The sequence below is a fragment of the Cornus florida genome, unplaced genomic scaffold (assembly GCF_030987335.1).
Source record: "Cornus florida cultivar Cherokee Brave unplaced genomic scaffold, ASM3098733v1 CherokeeBrave_3.0.0_Hap2_Chr10, whole genome shotgun sequence".
In the NCBI taxonomy this organism is placed as follows: Eukaryota; Viridiplantae; Streptophyta; class Magnoliopsida; order Cornales; family Cornaceae; genus Cornus; species Cornus florida.
Window position 1 is genome coordinate 53,670,097 of NW_026775580.1, and position 13,750 is coordinate 53,683,846.

The 13,750-nt window shown below is 30.8% G+C and overlaps 1 pseudogene; it reads left to right on the forward strand.

Annotated features, from left to right (window-relative positions):
- The first annotated feature begins 13,227 nt into the window (after nucleotides 1-13,227).
- On the forward strand, nucleotides 13,228-13,360 carry LOC132280257 (U2 spliceosomal RNA; annotated as a pseudogene).
- Nucleotides 13,361-13,750: the final 390 nt, after the last annotated feature.

Sequence of the window (13,750 nt, forward strand, 5' to 3'; positions counted from 1 at the left end):
GTCTAAAGGTTTCGAAACAAAACCGACACTTCAAGCATTGATCATCTCTTCCAAATCCGACGTCTCTTTCTTAGATCCGGCCTCCACCTTGTCAGCCCTCTCTTCTTCGCTCTCTGCCTCTCTTATTTTTCTAATGTGACAAACTTTTTAACCTTAAAGCATTTTGTGTATATTTATACACATTAAAAATCCAAATCCTATTCCAACTAGGATTCTCAAATAAAATAATAATATTTAAATAATATATATCTCTAAACATATATTATATTACATATATATATACCTTCCATAATTAATCCATTAGTTAATTAAATCATATATACCTATATATAAGGTACATATGATTTAATTAACTAATGGATTAATTATGGAAGGTATATATATATATGTCCTTTCATAACACTTATTAAATATATAATTAAATATATACTTATAATTATATGAGGTATATATGATTTAATTAACTAATGGATTAATTATAGAAGGTATATATATATATGTCCTTTCATAACACTTATTAAATATATAATTAAATATATACTTATAATTATACAAAAAAAAAAATGATTATTAAAATACTTAACCATGGGTCTTTATTAATTAACCCAATAAGGCTTTATCCAAGCCCAAGACCATATCCATTGGTTCCACTCCTCTTAAGCCCAAACCCATTAACTTAAATAAATAAAATAATCCAATTAAATCTAATAATTACAATTAATTCACACTAGTATAAAAATTACACATAGTCAAATAAGTAACTTAAAAACAACACAATTATGACATTCTTATAAAGCAAACCAACACATCAATTTATCAAATATAGTCACAAAACATAATTTAATAAAAATAAGACAATTAATCATAACACTTAATTAAATAAAATAAATCATTTAAAAATAAAAACAATTAATTCCAATTAAATCAAACAAATCATTTAAAATAAAATAAAAGTAATTAATCATAATTAATAAATTATTTAAAAATATCGGGGTATTACATTCTTCTCCCCTAACAAAAGGAATTCCGTCCTCGGAATTCACGAATTCATGAAATGAAAGCTTTGATTATTTAATTACAAATTTAATTATTCCCTTTATCCGTGTGGAATTTAACCCATCCACACATACTCATAATTAGCAGGCATATCTCGTAATTAACCTATTCCATATTTATATAATTGATAAATATAAGTACACACTAAAGACTCTCACTGAACTAAAGCAGTCTCAACTGGATAGTGGGTATCTCATGCAAAATGCACACAAAGGTGGTCACGAGTCCTCCTTCTACTAAGGCCCACATATCCTTAAATCCAGCTATCCATCTTAATCGACAATATACACCTCCATCCTAACCACTGATCTTGAGACTCAAGATCATATCGTAGCACATATCTATACACATATAAAATCCATCTATCCAAACATAAAAGTAAACTATCCAACCATATTATTTCAATGGCATGTCATCATACTATTCCGTTGACCTGACACGAATAAGTAGAACTTGACTCTATGGTTAATCCATTCCCTTATAAATATATAGGTAGGACTTAACTTCTTTGGTTAATCCGTCCCTGGAATGCCACTGTACCATATCGATGCATTAAACCATACAATCCATAAATAAATAGGTAGGACTTAACTGTTCCGTTTATCCGTCCCTAAAATACACAAATAGGTAGGACTTAACTGTTCCGTTAATCCGTCCCTAAAATACCTCCATATTATTTTAATGGTGCGTAAATCTATAAAATCCATAATTGATGCAACATATGTAATTATACATCAAATAATCCACAAGTAAGCATAATAAAAAAAAAAATCCGATAAATACATGATTAAAATCACATAAATATACATTGAAATTGCAAAAATAATATTAAGCAACTAAATCCTTAATTCACAATATGTAAGTTAATTAAAATTCCATATTGTTCAAGTCCTTAGTATAGTAATGCATTCTGAGATTTTAACCAGTCAATTTCAACCATTTAAATCACCTAATTTGATCTAAATAACCTTGGAACACCCCAATCCTCAAAACAGAACTTAAAAACCAATTCTGTAACTACATTCATCCTCCCTGAACAATACTGAGTATAGAAGTAATACTTTCCACAATTCAGTTATCTACTCTATCTCGTATCCATGTTTACTGTATGAACGTAAACTATCAACCTTCGTAATCTATGACATTCAATCAATTTTCACAATAAATATTGTCTCCCCACATACTGATTTAGTATACGATCCTGGCACCTATGCTCTTACCTCCTCAAATCCCGTCCAAATCGGTGTCCTACCATTTGCTGATAAGACTTAACGATTTAACTATAGGACACACTAACAGACCAAATTTAGAATATAAAGAATCCTAAACTTAAGCTCTAAGTAAAAAAGTACACAACGCGGAAGTCACACAATGAAAGACACCCTAGGGACACTTGAACCTGGAGTGCTCTGATATCAACTGTAATACCCCCTAATTTCGGAACACGGGTTGATCAAATTCGCACACAAAATTAAGGGATATCAAAACAATTAAAGTAATTCAAACAAGCACAGAGTACAAAAAGAAAATAAAAATAAATAAATAACTTGCTGAAGGAAAATCTATTAAATAATAAATCCATTAATAACTCTTGAATGGTTACAGCTCAGAAATCCCGTAACTCAAGGACTCCTTAACCAAACTCCATTATCCAGAAATTCATCACTACATACTGAAGTAATAATATCCTACTTTGAAATAAAATAGAAAGAATGGATAAGTCCTCCAGCTGCGGATCCCCAACCTTGAGACTTAGAACTTCTAGTAACCTGAAAAACAAATCGCAGGTTAAACCCTACGAGCAAGTTCACTCTACCAGACCTCTAAAAACCAATAAATAGATCATCTCTGATCAAAATCAAACCTAATAAAGTTTTAACTTTAACAAAGAACGATATACATATTTATATATAATTATATATGCTATACTAATCACATCCATTAATAGGTTTATTAAATTTCCATACCTATTAAATAATTATTAAAATAATAATCATTCCTAAACCAATCTACCATTTATTTTAAAAAGAAACACCTTTAACCTTAATCACATCCTAGTTAGTTGTTTAATCATTTAAGCAATAAATTATAACAAAAAAAAAATATATTATATTAAATTCCAAAACCCGATAATGATTTTAATTATTTAAATCACATATCCAAAATCTAAACTTTGACAAATCATTCATGTCTCCACCAGTATTATTTTATTAATATGTATAAAATAATACACTAACCTGTAAGTACTAGACTATTCTAATTTAAGAATATCTAATCATAATCCAAACTATACATACAATAACCATAGATGATATTTTATTCATCTAATACACAGCAATATAATTACACTTAGGCAAATCAACCATGCCATTATAAATATATTTGTTTATATATTGGCAACTCAACCATACTTCCTTAAGTATATATATTTATACTTTTGGCAAATCAACCATACTATTATAAATATATTTATTTATATATTGCCAACTCAACCATGTCTCCTATGTATGTATTTTATTCATACAAATATTTAGGCAATATATTTATGCATATGGCAACTCACCTATGCCTACAATTCAACCATGTACCAACTTTAAACTTAACGATAAATTAAATCACATACAAACATCTCATACATTTTAATAAGCATAACATTGCTTTACTAACCAGCCTATCCGGATATACCAAATAAGAATAATTAATATTAATCATCTTAAATGATATATATACATACACATATATATTATATAATATATATGTATAATATCTTCCAATATATATATATATATACATATATATATATACACATGTATATATATATTGATACTTCCTTCCATAGTAATCACAAGTTAAATAAACCATACACACACATACACACACACACAGATATATATATATATATATATATATCCACTTCCTTCAGTAATAAATCATTAATTTATTATATTTATGCAAATTAAATGCTACTAAATATGTTAGAAATAGTTTTCCTTAAATACTTCATCTCGGTTTAAATAGTTTTCCAACACCGTCTTACTAAAACATAAATATCTCCTAGTAGAATGAGAATCTGATAATGAAATTGGTACCATTGGAAAGAGGACGAAAAATCCTTAAATTTGAGATCAAGAATGACTCAATTTCGATTTAAGATGACTAAGTTATGACCATTTAAATTTCAAGTACCAAAACAAGTAAAATAATGGGTTGAGCTCAATCGATACTATGAGCGCGTCCGCACCGGATTAAAGACTAAGATACTGACACGTGGCGTAATCTGATTCAATACTGCATCAAGTCTGCTGGTGCGCACCGCACCAGATTGTTTCTCGCAGCTGCATGTTTCTCCATGCGCCTACGCTGCACCAAATCTGTTCTCTATTAAATCAATCCACATCTAGGGCTCAGACTTGTGGCACACTGAATCTCCATGAACTTGCACCACGCCCAATCAATCCACATACATTTAAATACTCCAATGGGCTAGATTAGTGTGTGCACCATAATAATATGGACCGTCTCACACTGGATTATAACCCTATTGTTACTCATGGATTACGCCGATAGTATAGACGCCACTTATATATATATATATATATATATATATTCAATAAATATAAAAAAAATTCTAATAAATTCCCAAAAATACCAGAAAAATATCAGAAAAAATTCCAGAAATTCCGGAAACCATAAATAACCGTCTTGGGTCATAAATCAACCTATAAATTGATTTAAAATTTACACAACACCTATATATTACAATTAAACCTCAAAACTCCAAAAAACATTAAATAATAATAATTCATGCTTTTAACTATTCCAATTAAATCCTGTTTTAATCAAATAAAATTATCTTAATGTATTTGATTAATCCGTTCTAACCATGATTTAAATTAATAAATTTAATCTAAAGCCTTGATACTTATAAGTTCATGATCAATGCTTGATACTCAAGGTGAAATACTTATGAGTTCTAAGAGGAAAAATAGAGAAAATTCACCTCAAGGTTTCGAAACAAAACCGACGCTTTAAGCATTGATCATCTTTTCCAAATCCAACGTCTCTTTTTTAGATCCGGCCTCCACCTTGTCAGCCCTCTCTTCTTCGCTCTCTGCCCCTCTTATTTTTCTAACGTGACAAACTTTTTAACCCTAAAGCCTTATGTGTATATTTATACACATTAAAAATTCAAATCCTATTCCAACTAGGATTCTCAAATAAAATAATAATATTTAAATAATATATATATCTCTAAACATATATTATATTACATATATATATATATATATACCTTCCATAATTAATCCATTAGTTAATTAAATCATATATACCTATATATATATATATATATATATCCTTCCATAACACTTATTAAATATATAATTAAATGCATACTTATAATTATACAAAAAAAAAAAAATAATTATTAAAATAATCACTTAACCATAGGCCTTTATTAATTAACCCAATAAGGCTTCATCCAAGTCCAAGACCATATCCATTGGTTCCACTCCTCTTAAGCCCAAACCCATTAACTTAAATAAATAAAATAATCTAATTAAATCTAATAATTACAATTAATTCACACTAGCATAAAAATTACACATAGTCAAATAAGTAACTTAAAAACAACACAATCATGACATTCTTATAAAGCAAACCAACACATCAATTCATCAAATATAGTCACAAAATATAATTTAATAAAAATAAGACAATTAATCATAACACTCAATTAAATAAAATAAATCATTTAAAAATAAAAATAATTAATTCCAATTAAATCAAACAAATCATTTAAAATAAAATAAAAGTAATTAATCCTAATTAATAAATTATTTAAAAATATCGAGGTATTACAATATATATATATATAAGAGGATATCAGAAAAGAAGAGGTATATACAAGAGGATATCAGAAAAGAAGAGGCAAGAAAGATTTTAAATTTCAGTACTCTTGTTAAGGTGCTTTTACCGTTGTTAAAGAATTTAAAGTTACACCCTCTCTAACAGTTTAAACTTTCAGAGTAGACGATTGTAAACATAGTATCAGAGGTCCTGTGTTTAAACATCACCGTTATCCTAGTAACTAAAATTGAAACACATCTTGGACCAAAAGAAGGCCACGGGTGAGGGAAGTTGTTGAAGAATTTAAATATTAATGATACACTTGGTAGATGGTTGTTAACAACTGCTACAAGCTTGAGGTAGTGTTTGGGGGAGCTTTTAAGGGGCTTTAGGACTTCTAACGTCTAGAATTAAACAAGGAAAAACAAACTTCCAAGAGAAGCGCAATAAGGTGAAAGTCCGTTTAGAAAAGCCAATAAGAGTTACTTTTAAAAACTAATTCTCACAAAGTTAGATCATTACTCGTGTAAAAAATTCTAAATGATGAATTTGTCCCTAATTTGTTAACTTGCATCTCGAAAGAAAACAAAGCAGGTAAACTTATCAGGCCACAAGAAGTTGCAGGAACAGTCTCAAATCTATTCAGATTCATATTTATTCGGCAAAATTATGGCAAGGAATAATATTCTAGGGTTATATATGTATCTGTGTGTGTGTAGAGTGGAGCGGGAGGAGGACATCATTTGATAACAGCTCACAATCAGAGGTTTGATAGTAGTGGCAGTCATCAGAGGTAAACTTGGGGCTCGGAGAAGGCTCCCCCATTGTGGAGACAGATATAGTTCTTTATGTTGGAGGTCAGTTTATTGTGTCCTCGATTTGTATTGGTTTGCTATGTCTAGTCTACATGTATATACATACATATACACATATATGCAATTCCTGCTATCATTAATACGTGAGGTTTTAAACCACTTGATTCTTGCAACCCTGGTTCAAAATTGTATATGGGTAGCGGTGGAAGAATCGACAAGAAGGAGATAACATAGATGGTGGAAAGAGGGTTAGCTATTGTCGAATCTACTGGTGGGTTATAAAAATTGGTGGTAATTCTTTAATTTGGCCTTCCATTGCAAAGATACTGATTGTGGAGAGTAGGAATAGTACTGGGTGGGGCAAACTTTCTAAATGAAATTATGTTTGATAATGTATAAAGAAAACACAAGAAGTATTTACCGAAGAAGGTTTCTAAATGAAATTTGGAGGTGAGGACTATGATAAATCATCTTTTCCAAGTCAAGGAATTTCTCTTAAATTGAAACTTACTTTCATGTATAACAATGGATTTCAAATTTGTTTTCATGTGTTTGTTCATTATATTGTCTACATAATTATGAATAGATACCTAAAATTATGAGTGGAACACTAAATTTGATTTTATTTATTTAGAATGATTAAATGCAATGTGGGTTGTTATTACGTCTAAAGAATAATATTATCAATTTAAAGCAATTGTAACTGTTAAATGGACTTCTCCATATTGCATTTACCAAACATCTTTTCTCTTTTAAATTCATTTTATAAATGCCTTTTAAACGAAGGACTTCTAGTACTAAACAAGGACTGAATTTCTCTCCAAACCATCTCACTTATGAGGTGATATATTTTGTGGGCTCCGAGAGTTCTCCTAATTGTATCTTGTCTCTTTTCATTAAGTGAATCAAACCATATAAAAGAGAAATAGACTGTAAAAGAGATATGTTAACCAAAAGTGTGTTACTGAGGGACTAACAGAGGTAGAGATTCAACAATAATAAAAGAATGACAGATGAACTACCATTTCATGCAATATCTTGTGTCCTACTCAGCGTAAGTTGACAAAGAATAATAAAAAAAGAAGCCCTACAATACTTGTTATTCATCAATATATATATATGCAAGCTTATTACAGTTTACGACCCACGATTCTTACAATCTTCAAACTTATATCAGGCAATCAACCCATCTTTGAAATGATCGAGGTTATAATCTTTTCCCAAGTTTCCAGTAAAAAACAACCACAAATAAAATTTATGGCCGCACTCTAACACAAACTTGGATTAGAAGTGTGATGCAAACATGCAGCACGCTAATTTACCAATCTCAAACCGCTAGAGTTGCGGCAGCATCGATGTTACACACAACTTGTTGTGTAACTTCATATAAACGGTCATCTTTCTTTATAGTTTATATACCATAACACACTTCTAGTTAATACTGCTTAGTTAACTTGTATTCATAACTTTGTATTATATATATATAAAACCAGCCCCCTTTTATTCAAAAGAACGAATTACACTGATACAACACTTGCAAGGTGAAGCAGTTTATCTTCCCCTATCCACAATCCATTTGATACCCAAATCATTATTCTCTCTTTAAAGGGCTGTTATTCCTAAATTTATCAATTTTTATCTATATTCAAATCACTGTTCACGAATGTTCAATATTTGAGATACCCGTGATATAGTTAAATCAAAGCAGAGAAGAGCTTCCAGAGATGCATACCACTATCTGAATCAGAGGGTTGAGAGTTGGACGTATTGCCCTCTATGTCCCTGTTTAGAGCAGCAGTGAATGCCTCCACATCCACACCAGAATGTTTCATATGGTGTTGTTGCACTGAAGTTTAAGACTGTGAAGAGACTTGGTTGGGCCCGGCCTCTGAGTTTCGGGCAGTCTGTTTCCAAGCTTGGTTTAGAACTAATCGACAATCAACTTAGCAGGTTTTAAGCATATTTTGATTGCAACAAACTATATTGTGTTTTACCTGTGTTTGCAATTTGAATACCGCCATCTTGAGCAACTGGTCTCCAACAAGACTTCTCATGGTGCAAACAAATACATCTTTAGAGACCTCATTTTTCTGAATATAGCAAAAAAAAATCTCCATTTGGATGAGATAATATTCCATCCAATACAAGGAATAGTAGTTGGAAAATAATCAAATTCTAAGACCTACCTTCAGTTTATTATAAAGACTCTGAAGTTGCATGGCTTGGTCCGTATGAAGTTGGGGTTGTATGACCGGGAGCAAAAGTGCAAATGGCACTTGTTTGCCCTTATTCATTGGATTAATTGCCTGCTCTGGTGCCTTTGGATGTTGATTACTCATCTTCTGTAATTTTGAGTATTGAGATTCGCTGTTTGGATATTGTTTTCTGCCTGGCTCTCTAACATGGATAGGATTCTTCTCAGAATTCTGCATATCCATTGTCTGAGAAAAATGTGATTGCAGGGTATTTTGATCTGCTTCAGCTTGCCATTGTTCACAATCTTTTTGTGATTGCTTCTCTTGTAGTGGGAAGCAATCCCGCTCTTGCGAGGTATCAATTTGTGGTTGCTGGTTCTCATAACCAGATCCAAGTTGCTTCGGCAACAATTCAGATGAATGTTGCTCCTGTTGCAGTGAACCCTTCAGATATTGTTGACCTTGGCTGGTAGTTTGCCGTTGCGGAAACAACTGACTGGAAGTCTGATTGCTTCCTTGAGATAAAGCTGCTGAATTTTAAAATTAACAAGTCATAACTAATAACAAATATTCTGACCAGGACATGTGAAAATGGAAAGAACATATAAAAAGGTCAAATACATTTAATTACAAATATTTAGCTATGCCCCTGCATGCACAGTACATGGTTAGGCTCAAAGTTTGCATCTATAAATAAAACTTTGAAATATTTTTGCACACTGCTTGGTGCCTTAATTTAAAAATGAAATATATATATATATATATATAAAGAGGATGTCAGAAAAGGAGAGGCAAGAAAGCTTTTAAAATTTCATCAATCATTTTTAAGTGCTTTTAATGCTAAAAACTTGAGGTCGTGTTTGGGTGAGTTTTTAAGGGCTTTAGAAGGACTTCTAAGGTCTAGAAAAAAAACGGACAAACAGACTTCCAAGAGAAGGGGAATAAGGTGAAAGTCCGTTTTGCCAAAGCCAATAATAGTTACTTTTGAAAACCAATTCTCACGAAATTAGATTGTTACTAAATAACAAATTTGTCCCCCATTTGTTAGGTTGCCATCTCAAAAGAAAACCAAAGCAGGTACACTTATCCAGCCCTAACAAGTTGCAGGAAGAGTCTCAGATCCATTCTGATTCTTATTTACTATGCAAAATTATGGCAAGGCATAACATTCTAGGGTTATATACGTATCTGTGCGTGTGTGTATGTGTGTAGGGTGGACCGGGAGAAGGACATCATTTGATAACTAATAACAGCTCACAATAAGAGGTTTGATAGTAGTGGCGGTCATCGGAGGTAAACTTGTGGCTCGGAGATGGCTCCCCCATCGTGGAGACAGAAATGGTTCATTATGTTGGAGATTGTCCAGACTCGGATCAGTTTATTAGTGTTGGTTTGTTATGTCTACATGTATATGTATGTATACACAATATGCAATTCCTACTATCATTAATACGTGAGGCTTTAAACCAATTGATTCTTGCAACCCAAGTTCATAACCGCTATATGGGTGGCGGTGGAAGAGTCAACGGGAAGGAGGGCATTGTGGAAAGATAACTCGGATGGTGGAAAGAGGGTTAGTGATTGTCAAATCAACTGTTGGGCTATCAAAGTAATTCTTTAATTTGGGTTTCCACTGAGAGATACTGATTGTGGAGAGTGGGAATAGTACTAGGTGGGGCAAACTTTCTAAATGAAATTATTCTTGATAGTGTCTAAAGAAAACATAACTAGTAGTTACAGAAGAAGGTTTCTAAATGAAAATTGGAGGTGAGGACCATGAATACACCATCTTTCAAATTAAGAAATTTCTCTAAAATTGTAACCTACTCATGTATTTTTATTTTATTTTATTATATTGTCTACAATGAATAGATACCTAAAAAAGGAATTATGAGTGGAACTCTAAATTTGATTTTATTTATTTTGAATTATCAAGTGCAATGTGGGTTATTATGAAGTCAAAATGGTATTATTGTCAATTTAAAGCAATTGTAACCATTAAATGTACTTCTCCATGTTGCATTTACCAAACATCTTTTCTATTTTAAATTCCTTTTATAAAGGCCTTTTAAACGAAGGACTTCCAGTACTAGATGCTCCCCCAAACAAGGCCTCAAGTTCTCTCCAAATCATCTCATTATGAGTTGATATATTTTGTAGGCTCGGAGAGTTATACTCATTCTCCTAATCGCATCTTGTCTCTTTTCATTAAGTGAACCAAACCATATAAAAGAAAAAATAGAATGTAAAAGAGATATGTTAAGTTCTCTTCCCCTTCTCCTCTCTTCTGTCTTAATCAAACAGTGTGTTACTGAGGTACCAACAGAGGTAGAGATTCAATGATAATAAAAGAATGACAGATGAACTACCATTTCATGCAATATATTGTGTCCTACTCAGCGTAAGTTGATAAAGAATCTTCAAACTTATATCAGGCAATCAACCCATCTTTGAAATGAGGTTATAATCCTTTCCCAAGTTTTCAGGCAAAAACAATCATAAATAAACTTTACGGCCGTCCTCTAACATAAATTTGGATTAAAAGTGTGATGCCCTATGTGCAGCATGCTAATTTACCAGTCTCAAACCACTAAAATTTTCACAGCAGCCATGTTACACACAACTTGGTGTGCAACTTCATATAAATGGTCATCTTTCTTTATAGTTTATACCATAATACACATCTAGTTAATACTGCTTAGTTAACTTGTGCTCATAACTTTGTATTATATATAAAAAAAGACTGCCCCCTTTTATTCAAAAGAACAAAATCTAGTGATATAACACGGTGAAGCTGTTTATATCTATTTGATGCCCAAATTCTTTATTCTTCCTAAATTTCATAAATTTTTATCTAAATTGACATCACTGTTCAATAATGTACAATATTTGAGATACCCATGACATAGGGAAATCGAAACAGAGAAGAGCTTCCAGAGATGCGTACCACTATCTGAATCAGAGAGTTGAGAATTGGACGTATCATCACCCTCTATGTCCATCGTTTTGCCCTGTGAACCAATCATATCATAAAAATTTAGACTCCAATAATTCCCCTATTAACAAATCCAAACAGCTTATACATATATACAAGATATATATACACGCATGTGTGTGTAGAGAGAGAGGAAACCTCGCCGACTTCAAGAAGCTTTATGATGGAGGGGTCCATTAATGTCTCCGTATAAATTACTAGGTCAATTGGATTCTTGATCGATCTCCGTTATTTAAGTACATAAATTTTTTTAAAAAAAAATACAGTGAAAGAATCGAGAGTGAGTTTGTGAGTTCACAAATTGGCGAACGAAATGATGAACGATATGTTGGCGTTCGTCGTGGATTCAGCGGTTCCGATGAGAGACAAAACTATACTGCAATGGTGCCCTTGGCCTGGCTTTTATAAACCCTTTCTAATGCCAATATATATATACCTTCCGAAAGAGAGGGGAAAATATATATATATATATATATTATATATCGCGAAAATTGCTACAATAATATTTTATCAAACTGGAAAATTCTACCTTTCAAAAAAATATAAACAAATAAATAATTTGTTAAATTACAGTGGCTAATTGCACAAATTATATGTTAAATTTTAATTATAAACGAATTAAGCGTTTAAACAATTAAGTATGCTCCATAACAGAATTTAAATATTACTAAAACATTAAGTAACACGTAAAAATGAGGTAAATTTTTAAGTGATAGATATATTACTTATTACTGAATGCTAAACCTGAAAATTCAAAAAATATTTATTTTTTAATTAACACTTGAAAATTTCAGTACTTAAAATTAAGCTTACTAGGCAAAGTCTCAAAATTTTAGTTTACTTTAAGCAATATTTGTGTTACTCTTTATGAGGGAGAGATAAAAAAAAAAAAAAAAAAAAAAAAATGGTTAGTTTTTATAACTTTCACCTAACCATACTGTTAGATTCATTTATGTAGTCCAAGTAGTTTATATGTGCAATAAAAAGAATAATCATCGACTACATAATATACTATCAAAAGAATAACGGTGTTGGTAAGGATCCGAGAAATAAGTCCTTAAGATCTCGCTTTCGAATCACACTCCAGCCTGACTTAAATGGTATGTGTGTTGTGGGGCCGATACAAGTATAAAATAAAATAATAATAAAAAATAAAGGTTTTTATAAACAAAAAATTTCTTAAAAATTAATTTAAAGAGTTTAATTCAAATTACAAATTACCTAATAAAATTTATTTTTCTTGTCCCACAATAGTTTTAAGTAAAAATGATTACATGGAGGACTCTTATAAAACTATAGACCTAAAGAAATAATAATCACACATTTCTCAGCCTTTTGGCTAAGATCAAGTGTAGTACAAAATTTTTTTTGGTCGGCCTTTAGGTTAACCTTTCTCGATCTTTTGGCTAACATCAAGTGTAGTATTACTTTCTTGGCTTTTGGCTTTCAGTATTTTTTTTTTATTAATTATTAATTTAAAAAGTTTAATTAAAATTACAAATTACCTAATAAAATTTATTTTTCTTGTCCCACATTAGTTTTAAGTTAAAAGGATTACATGGAAGTCTCTTATAAAACTATTGACCTAAAAAAATAAATATAAAAAATCACACCTTTCTTAGCCTTTTGGCTAACATCAACTGTAGTACTAAATTTTTTTGGTCGACCTTTGTGCAAAGAGTTTTAGTATTTAAGTATTTATTTATTAATATAAAAAAAAGTTTTTATAAATAAAAAATTACCTAAAAATTATTTAAAGAGTTTAATTCAAATTACAAATTACCTAATAAAATTTATAAAAATTAATTTAAAGAGTTTAATTCAAATTACAAATTACCTAC